Source organism: Manduca sexta, chromosome 19, assembly GCF_014839805.1.
Source record: "Manduca sexta isolate Smith_Timp_Sample1 chromosome 19, JHU_Msex_v1.0, whole genome shotgun sequence".
Classification (NCBI taxonomy): Eukaryota; Metazoa; Arthropoda; class Insecta; order Lepidoptera; family Sphingidae; genus Manduca; species Manduca sexta.
The window spans coordinates 6,226,954-6,242,789 of record NC_051133.1 but is presented as its reverse complement, the minus strand read 5'-3'; the positions used below and the strand labels follow the sequence as shown (position 1 = coordinate 6,242,789).

At 35.2% G+C, this 15,836-nt stretch overlaps 1 protein-coding gene across 1 annotated transcript in view; it reads left to right on the top strand.

Moving 5' to 3' along the window:
- The window catches only part of LOC115445640 (lysine-specific histone demethylase 1A), a 268,821-nt gene that overhangs the window by 128,202 nt on the left and 124,783 nt on the right, over positions 1–15,836 (top strand). The gene's annotated exons all lie outside the window — the stretch shown is intronic.

The following is a 15,836-nucleotide window of genomic DNA, read 5'->3' as shown; positions in this document are numbered from 1 at the left end:
GTTGTCAGGATTTAATTTATTACGACAAATATGGTTTTTGTCGTTAATGTGCGATAAAGGTTGATATTTGAATTTATTTTTATTGCAGTTGGCATTTTGCAGTTACTGGCAAATTGCATTTTGAAAGGGCGGAACCACCATTACCTGTTTGTTACGTGTGGATTGCTATAACTACGCTATCATAGACTGCATAGGAAAAGCTAACGTCTTCAATCGAGAATCACTTACATGCAAACGTGCTCATGTGAGAAAAGGCGATAAAACCGAGCCGCACAGGTATAATAATATTTACATATAAAACAACACATGTCGCTGGCGTGGGACGATGCTAGTGCAGTTTCTAGCCGCACAATTGAAAATACCGGAACCGTCACTTGCGTTTTGAAGTATAATTGAAAATTATTGCTCTCATGGAATAAATGTCAACAGCAGCGTAGTGTCGACACGAAGTTCGTGTCCCATCGCCTCCTTTAATTGGCCTTGTGCTTGTTATAACGTCGCGTTTTATGAAGCTCACGCCTTCTCCGAATGTACTTCATTTTCACACATTTTTACCAAGTGTTGTGTCGTATGTTAGTTGAACGTGTGGGATGTCAACAAACTTAGCAGGTCCATTGGGGTGAGGGGATTTACAAGATAATTATAATTTTTAGAGGCTCCTATAAAAAGTTTTTTTTTTTCATATTGGATTCGACATAATTACATATTGTTTTAAGGTTAGCAGTATCGACCGAGTGAGAAACGTTGTTTTTTTTTGTTAAACGACGCAATTTTGCTGTCGTGCATAATTGAATCTTTATACTGTTACTTAGGGTCCCAAAATAATGATTTAGAATAAGCGAATCGTTCCTTAGCGCAGTGATGTAACTTTTTTGTTACATCACTGCGCTATGGAACGATGTCACGCAAGGTGATAAAGATGGGATAATCTTATTCGGTTTCACCTATGTTTACTTATACTTATGATCTACATTAAGTTGAAACGTCTTTTATCTCACGAACCTCACGCACTTGGGATTTCAATATTTCAGAGATGGTAGTGATTTCTGTTAGACGGCAATAAACTGATTTTGAATTTACTTTAGTATGAAGTACTTCCCTTGTGTTAAAAATGAAAGTGTTTTCTATAACTTTTATATATGTATAATAAATACAATTCACTTTGATTAAATAATAATAAACTATCAATAGGTATTTGTCGGTGTCGTTAAACTTTTTTGGGTCGGGATGTCTCGACCGCGCCTGCCCCTGAAGTTTGCCAAATTGGGTGAGAAATGTTCAGTTTGACAGCTGCTTTGCATATCTCGGCAATGAATCAATAGCTGTACCTATGCCGCAAAAACCTTATTAAAGTTAAAACGTTTTCATGCTACGACCAGACAAATAACTTTGCCAGGCGTCGCCTTATTTTGACCTTAGCTATGTTTTTCGTTAGATAAAATCTTAGGTTTTCGTTCACGATAATATCTCCTGTTGTTCCAATTGCCGCTAAACTCATTTATATAAATTAAGCGGTAATTAATTGCTTTGTTGTTGGCCGAGGGCGCGAATTCGTTGAAACAACGCATTTAAAGGGAAAAATGTCCGATAACGATAAAATATTATTCCGTCTGTTCTGTTTATTATTACACAAATACATTTTGAACTGTTCAAATTCAAAAGTTTGTTGTAAATGTTCAATTGTTTTGGGTCCACCTAGAAGATGGAAGGAAATGGCTCGAAGTGACTATAAGTTGGCCGTAACTTCGAGAGGAATTGCATCACCCAGTTCACCGACGACGCCCGGTGCACTTAAGTTTATTGTTTTAAGACGCGATAATATTATTGGCGCACCAATGGCCTAGAAAGTTCCGTCAGTTTTGTGATTGTTTTTCACACAGATCGATGTGCATTTACCAACTGTTTATTTTGTTAACGTTCTACACGTACGTAACCTTTCTCCTTCCTGAATCTTCATTATCGTCTAAAGTCTAAACCATATATTGCTTTTGCATCGGAAGAAAAATATGCATCACTTAAACACTCCCAGTGGCTCCATCGCCTTTATCTATCAAGGCTGTTTCGTAATATTGGTTGACAAGCTTTATAAAGCATTGTTACACGCCTTGTAACGAATCTTATTTTTTTTGTGATGCAAAAGAATGAACGTGTACGAGAAACAAAAACTTTACGACTCTCTCGCTTTGGTTATCGCCAATTTGTGTCAACTGAAGCGTTCGTTTAATATTAATAAAACTGCTAGCCCCTCAACCCTCCGCGTGCTTTTACGGTCGGCTTGATGGCGACTTATTTGAATAAATATTTCAAGCGCGGTCTACTCGGGGGCCTTGCATTTATTTATATTATTTTCTTTTCTCTTTATACGTAGGTTTTCATAAAAGAGTTAGTGCGTTTGATACAGCGCTAGGACGCCCCGCGAGGACCCGCATTACTAATGTGGATGACGCGACACTATTACAACCCATCCTTTATCTAACACAATATGTCCTTTATTATAAACTTAAATTAAATGTCCGACCTCTTTCGAAGTTATTTGAGCGCCGCGGGAGTCCATCACATTTATTATGTGCAACGGAAAGTAAGTGTTTATTGGTTTATGGTTCTTTTTCATTTCTCAGAATTCGTACAAGATTGACGAGTAATTTATGGAAATCTGTATAGTATTTTTTAACTATCAATTTGATATGAAAGACCATTTCAGATATCTTTTTGGTGCCTTATACTCAGTTAAATATAAATATTGATCCTTCGTATCTATATTTAAATACAAAACATAACAACCAGTAAAAAATATAACCCATTAATAAATTGTTAAATTACAATAAACGCGTTATATTTGTTTTGTGTCTGTTATATTCACAAAATGTTAGCACACATAAGCGTTTGCATTTCGGTGTCGAGGTTGACCGATACCCGTGTCACGGCACAGAAGTTATCCGCGTCGACGGAGTGGAAGTGATGCGTGCGCCGCTCCGCAGCCTTCTTACGTCGCCCGCGATTAGCGCGCGCCCTACACAATGACTGATCGTTTAACATCACGATTAATTTCACTGATTATGTTCTATGTATGATTGCATCGACGTTAATATGCCATAGATGATGTTAGACTGTTTCCGGTCAGTTCCACGTTCCGTATACGCCTGTCATGGAATTTATTTACCTTTTTTTACACCTGTTTGACCTCTATTGAATACCATATTGAAATGTCTCTGCCAGAATAACAAAGATCAAATGCAAATATTCCGCTGGCTCGATAACTTCTGTCATTTCAATAGCTCCATAAAATCGACTCTACAAAAAGTGTACATGAAAAAAAATAAAAACAATGCGTCGTTATTATATCGGGGACACATATTACTCTTGTTTTGGACAACGTACGGCACAACGTGTATAAAACAAACGAATTCATATTCCACGCGAACTAAGAGAGCCGTCATACGTTACACTCTTTATGGTAATACACGGTAGTTGTATTTTGATCATGGTGTTCGATCGTGAGTTTCGAATTCGTGCGCGGGACTGGCGAGTGGCGAGAGCGAGCGCTGCCGACTCGCGAAATACCACCGACATAACTTACCGGTGTGATGAGGCTTTATAGCGTTGCAATCGATGTAGCTGTCTTGTTATTGTAAGGAGGCACGCGGTACTTTTTAATTATGACCCGGTTTTTGTGTTAACGCGCGGTTTTCTTATTCTAATTTGTTTCGAGTTACATTTTAGCACTTGGTTGTATTAATAAAGATGAATAATAGTTTCTTAGCTTACTTCGAGATTAGTTGGTATTATTCAGCTATTAACATTGTGATTTGGAACGGAGTTAGGTTTCAAGTTTGAGATCTGCCGTACCACGGATTATCCATAAAGCCCTGGAATTTTCGTCGATGAAGTATTAGAACTTTAATGTTTGTATTACGAGTTGGCTTATTTTGTGTCTTATATGTTCTTTGGTATCCGCTGATTGATTATTTATCGAGACTTGGTGTTTATGTCGCGAAAATAGAGTCAGTGTTTTGATAAGGCATTAGAGTAATTTCTAAATTTAATTAGTATAAATTTTGAACAAAATCATCCGTGTTATCATAGATATCGAGAAAACGTCAGTAATATGAATTTGTTAGAATTGAGCAGACAGAAGTACTCGACCTCTGATTTTACAAATATTTTGAAGTTTTTTTTCAAATAAAGTACCTGCTTCACCCACAGATGTAAACGGGTTAATAATACAGACCACCTCATATATCTCTAGGAACCCATCTTCCCTTTGATAAATAGATTTTTTTTCTCAATGCTTTCCAATCAGCCTGCGTACTGTACGCGTTGTGTTCCCATTGTGATATAAAATAGCCTTTATTTATTTGTGAAACATGACAGATAATTCGGGCCGGCTACCGATAGAGATGTCTTTGTTAGCCCAAGAATGCTTGTTTGGTTTTACACAACGGGAATAAGGCGATCGCATTGTTGTGCCGTGTTTTGGTTATGAAATTTATTATTGTGACAAATTGTGAAGTCAAAGTTAAGCCTTTCGTTTCTGCGACATCTGCTCGCGTCGAGATATTGTCGACGTCATGTTTCTGAGGTTTGTTTGTGTTGTTATTGTGATTAACGTCAGCGAAGTGATTATAAACTGTGTCAGGTGTGAGATTCACAGAAGTTAACATTATATGTGTAGTGAATAGATTCAGAAGTAAATAATAATGTTAAATAATATTAGCCCTGTATTATAGACTGCCCTACTGATGGATACGGGCTTTCCATACTACGGAGAGGGTTTAGGCCTTAGTTTATTACGCTGGCTTAAAACGACTTCCTTTAAAATTATTATAGATAACTTCTCATGTATGCAAGGTAGGTTTCTCCACGTTATTTCTTTCACCGTTAAAACAAGCGATAATTCACAAAGCATGCACATATAACTTAAGACATGTCAGAAGTGCATGCCCTTGGGTTTTGAACCTGCGAACATTTATCTCTGCAGTCCGTTCCTCTCCCAAGTAGGTTATTGCCGATTTTCTATTATAAATGGATTCAGAAGTAAATGCTAATTCGAAAGGAGTTACATTACTAATGTTGTTAATATTGGAACATCATAATATATTATAGTTTTAGTCTAGAAATTATAACGTTGCTCTGTTATTTTATCTACCACACATTGAATATGAGCTCACAACATCCCTTATTGTGAATGCTCATAGTCTCTATGTCGTCTGTAAGTGTTCTATTCGCTCATAATTTTTTTTTGGCTCTATAAAAATCATTCCTAATATAATTGAATAAAACCAAAAAATCGAAATAAAAAATAAACACAATCTATACAGTAATCTGCTAAAGATATAGTCGCGTATCGAATGTTTGATTCATTAAGGAAAATGTGGTTACTTAAAAATGAAAAGGATAAGTAGAGATTCTTTTACTTATTCTATCAGTTGATAACATTTATAAGGTTGCTTATGTCAGTCTGTTGACATAAAAGGTACGCCATGAAAGTTTTATTGATTCCGCTTCACCTTATTTGAAAATATACTTTGAATTTCGCAATAGAATGTCAGTCGCAGGGGACCGTGGCGCGTCGCCGCGGCCGAGTAAAGAGCATTTTATAAATGTGTTTTGAGAATAGTGAGCGCTACGTGTGTAGACGGTCCGCGCCACGCACGCCGATGCACCAAGTTTAATGGAAAAGAATTGAAAAGTAGCGCGTCTATATGGTAATAGAAATTGCCCGGAAGAAAGGAACACAGACGACAGAGTGCGGGGATCTGAGTTATGGTTGTTTTCTCTAAAATTGAGCGTTATTGCGTACGTTTCCCTCGGCGTATCGGAAGAGTTGGAGCGAGCGAGCGCGGCGGGCGGGCCCCGCAAACGCCACTTTTATTGAAACCGGAAAATTTACCAATGTAAACCGAGATCATTCACGTTGCGCTCGTCTGCCAAGTTTAGCTTTCGCGTATTCTCCTTTGCAGCTAATGTTTGAAACTGTCGCAACGGATCCAAACTACCTTTACTTTGTACAGTCAGATACAAAATTAACTGAACTTATGTTAAACTCTTTTTAGTTTATAAACACATACCAAATTTATTGGTATTGTTTTGTTCTACTTGTTTTATTCTTTAACGTTTGTAAAGTTTCTTAACATAACAAGATTCTAATTCACAATAGGACTGTATGTAATTAAGCAAATAAATGAAAATTGCTGTTTACAAAATGCTTATGTATGTCTCTTTCATTTTTTTATCGTAAAACACTTACATGCCAGGCTACCTTAATGGAAGTTTGAAATGCTGAATTGTGTGTAACTATGCTAAACTGTTGTAAGAACCGATGAATTCTTCAAGATCTTTAGTTAAAAGGATTTCTTATGTTTACGCGTATACTACACATTAAAATTGTTATTGGAACTAACGAAGTTTTTAAGGTCCTTTGTAATAGTCCATAAAGTTACGAGTATGCAGGGTGTTTAGCAAAATGAGGATCATTTGGATTTTCGGAGTACAAAATAAAATGTCATATATTTTTGTTTGCCAATGCACTTGTTCCGACTGATTGCTTACAAACAAAGTGGTGTGTTGTTCAAAAACATTTGAGCTGTAAAAATACATAACTCTTTAAGCGGTGTCTTACTGTTGTGTGTATTTAAATCTTCTAGTTATATCACTCTTATCTGTTTGAAAAAGAAGTGCCGTGTGACACATATTATAGATAGAAAGAATTAAATTCTGTTTTTGTTCTTAAAATACACAACTTTATTATAATAAAAAAAAAAAAAATATTAAATTTGACAACTATTTCTTAGAAAATATAATTTAATAGACATAATATTATGAGCCGTATGTATCTATACTACGATCTGATTATATAATTAAGATTTAATGAGAACATTTCACGGCATTCGTCCGAGATATGACACTGATACCAGCGTTCCGTGCACATTATGGCTATATACTTATTACTCGCGTGCGTCAAATCTTTATATCCTTAATGAGGTGTAATCTAGTTGTTTGACAAGATGGCTGCGTACGTTTAAGCGACGTTCACCGTTAGTACCGGATCGGCTCTAATTGTAAGCTGTTTATAAATGTCTACGAACTGATCAATATTCATGTGGAGATTATGCTCCTCTAATTGCCACATATAAATCTAAACGCGTCGATGACATCTTAATTGCCAAAGTAACAAATCAATTTAATATACGAAAATATTTAGATGTATCGGAATAGTGGAGAAGATAATCGAAGTGGCGCGGAATGGTCGGCTCTCGTAAAGTCATTAATTTTTTTTTATCATTGATTAAATACGTTGTGTTTCGCTAATTGATGGAATAGCTCTTGATGAAGTTGGGTATGAAGATATCAATCTAATTGTCGTGTACGTTTCTTGACACTCCCCCGTTATAAAACCAATGCCTGAAGGCGGTTTAATTAATTTTTAAGATGAGGAATTATTGCTTAATAACTAAACGAGCTATATTTCGACATAAGTAGGTAAGTATCGGCTTTGGAATAAAGCTACAGCTTACGTGTTTGGAGAAGGTTATTTCTAACCCTAATCGAGTACAAAAATAATTTATATATTTTCTGGGGTGTTTACGTTTAGTTACTGACCTGGGCTGCTTGGAAATGGTTTGTCGTTATTTATTTTTCTTCTCATTGTTTAAATCGAATCGCCTAATTGAATAAAATATAATATTTATATTAATTTGTTATTATAAATATCAATAAACAAACGATGACTCAGTATACTTGATTTGGAGCGTAACGCGGTGCCGCTGCCGCGATTTAACTGTCATTATCTAAACATCGGCGTTTAGTGACTGATGTTTTTACATTTGTTTACGTCTGTCGGTTAAATATTTTCGTGTTTCATAATAAATCGAGTCCGCTTGTTTATTATCAGCTATCAGTCACGAGTAATTGGCATACGAGAGTTATCGTCACGTTCTACTAATAATACACTTGTTAAAACATATTGTGGAATGTACTGATCTGTCTATTAAATGTGTTGTTACATTTGCAACATGACTGTAGACTTTATAATCAAACGTTACGCGTAAATGATAGATTATATATAATTCGACAGTAATTACTAATGACATAAGGATTTTATTAATATGTGGCACGTAATTATAAATGAGGAAATCATAACAATTTTATCACTGACTTGTGTACATTCATTACACCTTGCACTTTTTTCTTGTCGAAAATACGGTAATCGATAACACGTCTAGAAGGAACGTAAATTGATAGCAAGATTGTAAATTGAAAGCAATGACAAATTGTGTTACAAATGAGGATTAACTCCATCGCGCCAGCGAGTAAACTACATCTTGTTCTCGATGCGTTCAGGTTCATTAGCAGCCATAAATCTGAAACTGTTTGTCGTGCACGCTCGTAATTATGAATAATTATGGTATTTTACGGTGGCCGGAGACCACGTCGTATATACTGAATTTTAAATATAGTTCGCCAAGGGAATAATGGTTTTGTGCTCAATGTCATAATAGGCGTGGAACTAGGTTGCGGTTATAAATTTGCTTAAAAAATTAGTAAGTCATAGCTTGCAGAAATCTAATCGTGTTAGGTAGATTGTACGAGTTTGTTAGGAACGTAGCTAATAAAAATGAATGGCAAATTGTTGTTTATTAGGATAAAAGTACTTTACCGTATTCTTTTTTATTTACGTACGATAGAGTGATGACATGCACTTAATGATAAGTGAAGTCAACTTAAGTAAGTAATTAGAATGTGACGAAATAATGTGAAAGCCCAGTAGAAATGTAGAATATAATGTAGCGAATTAAGTCAGTATCTGCAAGGTGTAAGCATTATTATTATTTAAAAATTACGATGTGCACGTTCCTTGCGTATAACACATTTCATTTATATGTGTACATAGTATTTTTAATGTAAGTTTTATGTGTAAAATTAAAACCGGGCGGGCCGCGTGTGGGGGCGACCAAAATGCAGTGGTTCATTCATTCGTCATTTTACGAGTCGTATAACTATGTATGCTGACCGTTTATGGATATAAATTAACACCTGATATAAACCATAACAATGCCACATTCCTCCTGTCATAACACATTATTCATCAATAAAAATCGTGTGTCGATTCCAAGCCTCTATAAACTGTATATATTTATGAATTATGATATTTGTTGTAAGTTGTAACGATACCACGACGCGGTCCAAATAGTTTAGTAATTAAAAAAATGCTAAACATGCCAATGTTTATGTAAATGTTGGAATTAATTTTATTAACTGCTAATTGGTATTTTGGAATTGATATAACGCATGTTTATTCGATGAGTTCACGGTTAATAAGTTTCTAAAATTGCTTTTGGTACTTGTAGTTTTAAAATCTATATTATGAGTGTTTTTGTTGAATTTCGAATTAAATTGTTCAATGAAATACATGAATGGCTTTAGTTAGTTAGTCGTTAAATAAAACATGTTTCATATTAGTAATATTTACGATATAGTATCTTTCTTAAAAAAGTAAAGAAAACGGTGTTAGGATATTTGTTACCATAATAAATCATAAACAAAATATTCCATCCGATCGGTATTGATTTCGTTTATATAATTTTTGTTATATATTTTCCTGTTGTCAAGACAGTAATTATGTAAATTGATCCGAGAGAGGTCGATAGCCTGCTGTATCTACAACGTGTACGAGATGTTCCCAAGTGTTGAAAGTGACCGTTAACGAAATGATTCATTACCGGCATAGAATAAACTAAGAATATATTTCTTCAAATATTCTCACGCGTGGCTTACGCTGCGTGTCAATTGCTTCGTCCAACTTTTGACACCTCTCCGAGGTCAACGTCGATGGTTTTGCGCGTTCCACTAATATTTGTCCAATGTCGTCTCCGTTCTTCAGACCGATTGCACTCGACTCCGAAGGCATTGTCAAACTTGTCACAAAATACTTGCTGTTTGTGTTGCTCTTCGTAGACGGAACTTGGATGACTAAGCGATTCATGTGTTATTAAAACAAGTATAGTTCATTATCTTACATGCTTGCTGTTGTTTATAGACGATTTCTCATATAGGATTGATGTCGTAAAAAGGTTCATTTACAAGCGTAAAAATAGCCTTTGAAGTATTTAACACGTATAAAACCCGTCCATTCAAAAGATTCTCACATTCTGATGGGACCGGTCTCATTAAAAGGTGTCTTTATATTTTCGTTGGGCCCAGCTGCCGCGCCTTATCGCCGCCATAAAACCCTGCCGATCTAACAGACTGATATGATAATTGTAATCCAATACATCATTATCTATTTCATCTGTTTCTACCTGTGCTTTAGATGGAGTTTAATCTCTATCGTATGCATTAAAAATAATTAGGGACCGACAAATAATGTGCATAATATTAAATAGTATCTGTGAGATATACAACGATTAATATACATATTTAGTTACGTTTTATTGAACACATATCTGCAATATACATAGATTTATTAAGATTGTAAACATCACAGAATATCATCACATGTGATTTAATATAACGGGGTAATAATTTTATGATGAAAATTACACCGCCATCAGTTCGACCCACATAAATTGTTTATAGTGTTCAACCCGCGTGTTCCGATCGCGGCGTTGTCACGTAGCACGCGAAAATTCCACCCTACAGGCAAGTTGCAGGTCGTTAACGGTGATGGATTTGCAGAGGCTTCTTCCGACATCACCTTCGGGCGTTGGGCTTAACGCAAAAATCGATTAAGTTTGACAGTACACGACTGTGGAGCGAAAGGTTCACGACGGTTAATTACCGTAGCCGCGACGGATATTGGGCCGATACGAACGATTTCACATGACACAATACTAATGAATTCTGTCCAAGTTGACGCGACACAAAACGTAGCACGGAATTAGCGTTGTTTTAATTACCGACCCTTCTACCGGCCGATTTGTCTTGTCCGTCTATACGCTTTCGATTTCCATAATGGATGGCTTTTATAATAAACCTCCGTGAGGTGCCACACGTTACATCATAAACATGAGATTGGAATTCTTTATATGCTTAACAAGCTGTCCGTCCATTTGTCGTAATTTTTATTGTTTTACTATTGACGGAACTGGTTTCGAATGTTTTTGTGTGTGTTAATCTATGGGTGTGTGTGTTCGAAAAGTCATCATTATGACTTTTTGTATCCTAACGTTTTGAGTTTAATATGGGTATCGTTTGAAAAAAGCTTTACCGCTTTTTATGCCATAAAAGAATGCCCAGAAGTGTTTTAAAATAACACGAAATATTATAAAAACGTTATATTAGAAAAACGTTTTGTATATTTGTCTATACATATATTGAACTTATTTTGTTTTAAAGTAGCACCTGTCATTGAATTATTATAAGTATTTGAGAATTGTTTAATTATTGAATTAGATTATTTAAAATAAAACTTGTTATGTTACGATTGAAGAAAATAGAGAACTTAAATAGCTATTCATAATATCCCCTCTTTATTATCACACTCTGGTTATGTGTAACCAAGAAGATTTACCTAATGAAATCTCGTCAGCGAAGAAACATTGAATGTAAAGGCCAAATTAAGTGTCGACAAAGTCGTATAAGTAAGTGTTTTTACGTGTAAGCAATAATATACATCCGCGACGAGTGATTTTGATCATTTGTCTTAAATTTTATGACACCTTTGAAGGCTTTACGCAGTTGAAGTCAAATGTGATGTCACGCTATGTATTTGTCTTGTTGAGGAATACTTTCTTTTATAAGTAAAGTGTAAACAGTCGACAGTGTCAGCATATATAAGTTCGTTTTTGGAGTAGACATAAAATGTTACAAAGTAAGTGCAATTGCTTTTTTAGCTTCTCAGGTTAAAGTTGTTTTAAATTTAAATAAATGGACATTTGATAAAAGATTATTAAATTCGTTGAAGTTAATCTTTATCATACAAATTGAAACATAATTTAATCGTCATTTGTTATATTTGTAAATAAGAGGAGAATTGTAAAATTTTTACCGACAACAATTAAATAAACGAGGCGCATCGCAAATTATTTTGTAACTTAATCAGTGCGAGATCGTTCCAATCTAGCTCGGTTGGCGCATTATCGATTGTGGCCCGGCGGGGTGTCCGACAAAAGAATCTCATTTTAAATAAATCGCGCGAGACCGCGTCGCGTCGAGAAATTAGGCGCGGTGTCCCCCGCCGCGAAAACTCATCGTAAATAAGTGTCGCCGTCGGCTGCGGAGTACTCCGGCTTCGCGGGGTAGATTTAAAAACACATTCTTGTTATACACTCGTTTAAGGATTTAATTACTTGCATCTCTGATGGGCCGCGCGATCGTCCCGTGTCGCCGGTATGCGCTCGCTTGCACGCACGTGATCGTAAATCCTCACTTCGTTGATGATCCCAACGTTGTTCCACGATGAGTTAACGCTTTATGTTAGTCTTGTTGACTTTTTGCATGTGAATTATTTTTTTCCGATTTTTTTGCGAGCGTGGGTTTCGTATAATGGTCTGTTACTTTTAAGTGGATTTTCGAGTTCGTCGCGATTTATGTTTCGATATTTAACGCGTTCGTTTATTGTAAATGGGTATAAATGACAATAATAAAATAGACGATGGCTATTAGTCGCTGTGATATTTATTAATATACCTAATTTAAGTGGCCTTCCGTGTTTTTAGACATTATGGTTAAAAAGAGCTAAGAAACGATAAACAAATTGATAAGTCGATCATCAATTATTATAATCAAACTATTAAGACTATTAAAGACCCAAGGAAAAGTTTCAATGTCATTCATTTCACATAATATTTTGTTATAATAAAATCATAGGAAAAAGTTCAAGTGATCATCAATTATTATTATGCGAGTCATATTTCAGTTTGCCAGAGTAGTGTAAAAATGTTAAGTATGTGCCACAATGGAACCTATTATGTTTCTGCTGTAATTTTTACTGTAGAAAAGATTCAATTATAGTACCTAATACCACTGATAGTGCCATTTACCAATATGATTAGTGGGCGTTGGTAAAAGTGGGTGGATTCACACCTTCGCGTCACTTTGACACTTTTAAACGTATATATTAACACCTTTATATCGCGCCAATCCCACAATACACTGATAGAATTGTTGATCTCATTTTATTCTCAAGATCGTACAGATATCGGTGTCGGCGTTTTCAATTTACAAGCGGGTATCCCGTGTCGAGAAAAATGAACATTGGGTTCCCGTGTCCGGATTCAATTGCCCTTCAACTAGAAGTCTTCCCGTTCACAATGCCGCCGGTGTGCCATTTGTAAACGTGATACTTCCTCTGACGCAAAACTTCTTTTGCGTACTATTGCGGCCCCTTTACTTTAATCAAATCGCTGCGACAAAGGATTGAATGGAACGCTGCTCGATTTCGTACAAGCGATCGGTATTGGCTGAGAAATTCCTTTTAAGGATTGCCGACATTTTTTGCGAATGCCCCGTCGCGAAATAGGTTTTTATAATAACCTTATTCTTCTTTGAATCGTTATGAGGTGTGCGTAATGAGTCATTTAATAAATTTGCATATTTATTACAAATTGACAATAGAGTTCTAAATATACTCATAATTAATTATGTCATTCACGAGCAATTAATATCAGAGATGTGTTCGATGTTGTAAGGTAAATTAAGAGTGATTGAATTTATATATTTTACGGTCACAATATTTTTGTGGATCTAAGGCCTTATAATATTTTTTTTCCTTTATAAACATTCACGTAGCGAATTCCGGTGTATTAGGTAATATTGTTTGTGAAGTAGATTTTATTATGATCTTTTCGGTGTAGGTATCGATTTTTCTGGATTTGCTTCCCAGATCGAGAAAAAATAGGTATTAGTTAGTAGTAGGTATTCTGTGTGTTGGTTGACGGTAATGACCACTATCAAGTGAACTTGTTTATTCGCGAAGTAAAATATGATAGACTAATAAAAATAATTTTAACAAAAAATTAAACCGCATTCTAAACCATTCAAAACCAGAAATGAACAGGTAATTACTGGATACCAATTTTGGAGTCGGTGCCTAATTAAAATTGCTAGTGAAGCTAGATAAATACATGAACAAATGTATCATGCGTATGTGATAATTGTCAGATAACACATTCAATAATTATAATTAATGCAATTACATCGTGGAATTTTGTGAAAAAGCTTAATTTAATGATTTGAGCATTCAGATGCTTACGGATCATAAATAGGTAAGTAATCTGAAACGTAAATCTGGTTAGCGATAGGATATAAGAATTGTTCCAATAAAAATAAGTGTGCCGGTTTGCTTCAAACTTACGGTCTTTTTGTAAAAGAAAATGACAAAATGTGACGAATATTAACGAAATTGTCAAATTTTACAGTAGGTATCTTAAGAGAGAAATCAAATAAAGAAAGAATACTCTTATATTAAACGATGTTACGTTTAATTTAAACATTGATGTAATAATACAGTGTAAAAAATTTATAAATAACACTAAATTAAATGCAATTTTGTGTTTCATAATTCTTTTTTATGTGGAACCATATGCGGCCCCGATCGATTTGAAAATAACAAAGGTTTTTTGTAATATGAATCGTCCCTTTAAATCGTTGCCCTTTATTGAATAAAAACAGAATGTTGATACGTTCGGCTGAATGCTGCTTATGAAATTTTTATGGTCCGTAAAATGCAGGTACAAAAATTATAGTATTCAAATATACGCCGTTCATATCACGCAGTGTTTCACTTATGATTTGATTGTTATTGTTCTGCGGTAATATAATTTTGGTGATATTTTTTATTTGTTTTTGGTTGTTTTTAAGTTCGTTCAGTTAGGGCCACTTAATTGACTAGATATGTATGATTATAGTGAAAAGCAAATCATCGGATTTGCCTGGTTAATATAACTCAACTAAGTACATATATTCAGTGTAGGAACCTTTTTTGGCAATTGTCTTGAGACGTAGGAATTAAGGTTTTGTAAACACTACACAATTGTAAATTGTAAAGTACTAGTTAATATAGAATACGTCGCATAGAGACGTCGCGTTCGGCGCTCAACTTCCATACAATTGAGCGCCAGCGTCGCGTCGCCGTTCTGCCCCGTCGCGTCGGCTGCTGCATGACAAAACCTTTAGAGTAAAATTTTCATACTACTTTTATGTCGTGAATCCTAATCACCTATAAACTAACCGTCTGCTTATCTATCTATATCTATCTATATCTTCTATACTTATAATAAATCTGTAGAGAGGTCAATTCTGTACATGAAATATATTTCCAAAATAACTATCAGGGGGTGATTAGGGATAGATACTGATGCCAAAAATGCAATTAGTAAAATTTTTGTCTGTCTGTCTGTCTGTCTGTATAACCGTTATAGAAACAAAAACTACTCGACGGATTTTAACGAAACTTGGTACAATTATTTGTCATACTCCTGTGCTGGTTATAGTATACTTTTCATCACGCTACAATTAATAGGAGCAGAGCAGTGAAGGGAAATGTTGAGAAAACGGGAGAAGTTACTCCATTTTTAAGCTTCCGTCGCGTGTGCAACCTTAATGGTTAAAGCTACACAGAAATCATGTATGACGGAAATGTTCTCCTTAAAATGATGTAAAAAATATCCCACGACAGCATGTGTCTATCTTTTATGGTTGACTCACAATAACACGTGTAACTCCCGATAGCTTAGCAGTTCGAAGCTTTCTCATTATATTTGTCTACTATTACGTTTATAACACTCTCAGTCATCCCTAATAAAAAAAGGTAACATTATTAAATATTCCATAAAAAAGAATCATAGAAATCGGTATAGAAACACCAAAGTTATACATGAAATACGCTAATAATAAGC